The 3,208-nt window shown below is 38.1% G+C and overlaps 1 long non-coding RNA gene across 1 annotated transcript; it reads right to left on the bottom strand.

Annotated features, from left to right (window-relative positions):
• Positions 1-217: 217 nt before the first annotated feature.
• On the bottom strand, positions 218-1,688 carry LOC139536839 (uncharacterized). Its single transcript, XR_011667407.1, has 2 exons — positions 962-1,688; positions 218-736 (listed from the first exon to the last, which is right to left on the bottom strand). It is a non-coding gene; the product is annotated as an uncharacterized lncRNA (long non-coding RNA).
• Positions 1,689-3,208: the final 1,520 nt, after the last annotated feature.

Raw genomic sequence — 3,208 nt, 5'->3', positions numbered from 1 at the left:
AAGTGTAGTGTACTGTTTTTAAATTACATTTCTGTATATATGAATTACAAATCATATTTCTAGTCTATTTCAGTTACAATGTGTAACCATTGATGTCCCAGGACCAAGATTGGTAAACACTGTTGAAGTGTATAATTGTAATACATGCAGACACAGCATCATTCAAAGACTGGAATTTGATACTCCTGGTATTGGATATGACTGAAGAATAATCTCATTCATACCTGAACTGCACCTTTATTTGCCAGAGTACATGATCAGTGAATATATTACATGTACAGGCTACAATGTGGGGATCTCATGCATGGTAATAACCACATGTATATACGAGTTGCATCCTTGGCACAAAGTTATATTATATTCTACTCAATCCATAGGCTTCATTAATGTCATTCAGGCTGTTTTGAAGTTGATACAACTGGCTATGATAGCTGAGGTTCATAGCTAGGTTCTGAACTAATATGTATACCAAACGTTTTACGGTCCATAAACAGATAGGCTAGCTACACACCACACTCATAGGCATACAGGTATTTGTATCCTCCACTGCACAATAAGCAAGAAAGGAGTTACAGTAGCTAGCTACGTTACCTCATCTATCTGCATTGCATGGCAAATATCAGCAAGGCAAGCTCACAAAATTGTACATTCAATTTGCAGTAAATGCTTTATCTAGCTAGATTCTTCACATCCACTGTTTCACAACAGCTTGGGTTGCTGGTTGTTTCAGGAGTCCCTAAAACATTAAACAACCACAATTACAATTGCATACTCATGTCACAACACCCACAAAGCTAGCCAGCTAGCTGGCTAATGTTATCTAGTCAGCTAGCTTGCTAAATCGCGATTTTCGTAAAATAACTTTATGACAACAAAATATGCGTAATCGTTTGTCTCCACATTAACTAACATATTCCTCTCGTTTTTTTGCATGATTCGTTATGACGTTATAATCACTTACATTTGCTTCCATCCTAGTATTTTTGTCAGCCATCTTTGCTGAAGACAGTCTCCAGCCTTGGGTCGCATAGCGTCAAACTCGTCATGGGAATCACTCATCGCCCAGCGGTCGCCGCTGGTGATTTGCAAAAAGTTGGGATAAGTTTATATTTTTCACCGCTTCCCACCGACATTTGCAATGCAATGCAGCTGAAGTAACGTAGCTAGCTAACTATTTTATTGCTTTTTGTGTAGTGGAGGATACAAATACCTGTATACCTTTGGGTGTGTAACGTTAGCTAGCTATGTAGTCGATATGTGTATGGACACTAAAACCTTGGTATACATATTAGTTCAGAACCTAGATACGACGGTGGATATTTGTTTTACATTTTAGTTTTTTTTACAAACATTTAGTTACATATACATTATTCATAACCTTTACATGATATTGTATACACATTAATTACTACATGATAGGAATACAGTTTGATACACTGTATCCCCCATGGGATCTTTAGTGACCAGAGTTGGGCCAACTGTTTAAAATCTTCTTACATTTTTATTGAGGAACAGTCCATTGTTAGTTAGTACTTCAACATTATTACAATGAAATGAATGTTGTAAAAGTGTATGGTGTAAATTAAAGTGATCCGTCTTTGAATTTACTTCCTTCTGGTTCATTTCAGCAGCATATTCCTCTTTGGCGTTTGTCTGTCTTTTCCCCGGTGGCGTTCATATGTCTTTGTGCCCACAACTTGAAATGAAAGGCCATAGTATGAGTTATAATACTCATAAAATCTAACGGCCAAACAAGAATATCGTTCCAATCTTTTTTCCACCATACATTTTTCCCGTGGGGTATTTTATAAACACTTAAAGTAAGGGCTGTGTTTTGTGTAGGCTTACCCTGTCGTGACGTTTTGATAACCGTCTAACTCTCTCTAAGACAAGGTAACTTTTATCAATATCGGGGGTCTGGGTACCGGAACACATTGAGAAACAAAGTGTCAAACACAACGTAGCAGCCAAGTAGCCTACTATCCATGGTGGTGAACGGACGGCACTCCAAGGTGCTAATTAATTCAAAGCATTTTAGGCATCACTGCAGTATGCCCACACTCGAGAATAGCTTCAGGCCGAATTTCTTATAGCCTACTTTTCTGGACATCAATGTACAGCAAAAATAATTGACGACACTGAAGAACACCCACAATATGCACACATACTCAGCTGTGGGGCTTATAATGTTCAAGACACCAATGTAGCAGTAGAACAAATCTCATAATATTGGAATATAACTTAAAAGTATGCGTCATGGGCAGTGTTAGTAGTAGCACTGTTGGGATATTATCTTCTGAGGGCATTGATGTGAAACATATACAGTGTTGAGTTACCTCAAGATGAGGTAAAGTTGGTTAAAGCCACCGCACGTGTATATTGAGTGGCTATGGAGGAAGAAGGAGTTGGGGAACAAAGTGAAAATGATATGGCTTGGGAACACTTCTTGGAAAATGTTTTTTTTAAGGCCTTCATTTTTGTGGAACCCAGCAGAAAAAGTATCCCGAAGGCATAGAATCAAGTGAAGAGAGAGTGGGAATCGTCATGTTATCAAACTTCAGTTTGTCTTTGCATATATAATTATGCATAGCTTAGCACATTATTAATACTTGTTATGTTTTGTGTTTCTCTTTGCAATTCAAGTTTTGTGCTATCATTCTCGTAGGAACCCAAAGGAGGAAATGGAGGAAGTCAAAAGCTCCAGCTGAAATGGAGGAACTCAAAAGCTCCAGCTGAAATGTCATTATCAGTTGTCCAACGAGAGATGGAAATAAGAGTGTACATAGTGTAATTATAGATCAGAGGGCATAAGTCTCGGAGGTGTAAACCTAATCATCAACTGTGAATATTAATCATATTTTATTTCTTCTTCATGCTTAATCTTTTCATTTCCAAGTTTATATAATGTTGAACAGTATGGAGTTAATGTTCAAAGGGGGAACTGATGGGTTATAAACTTAAAATATTAAATATCCTTATTCATGTTACTGAGGGAGAGAGGGGAATGTAGAACGTTTACGTTCCGTCAGAACATGGTACAAGGACAGCCGTGAGTTGGGAAAGAGTGAGGAATTTGGGCAAGAGGTCAGGTCAGATGAAGTGAGAAAGAACAGGCATCACTAAAGTTCTGTCTAGCAACAGAGATATAGTGGCTATCCCGATGTGTAAGGAGGAGATTCAGCATAGGAGGAAGGTTTAAACACCAGTG

This window comes from Salvelinus alpinus, chromosome 13, assembly GCF_045679555.1.
Source record: "Salvelinus alpinus chromosome 13, SLU_Salpinus.1, whole genome shotgun sequence".
NCBI lineage: Eukaryota > Metazoa > Chordata > Actinopteri > Salmoniformes > Salmonidae > Salvelinus > Salvelinus alpinus.
This window is presented reverse-complemented; position numbering and strand designations above follow the sequence as displayed.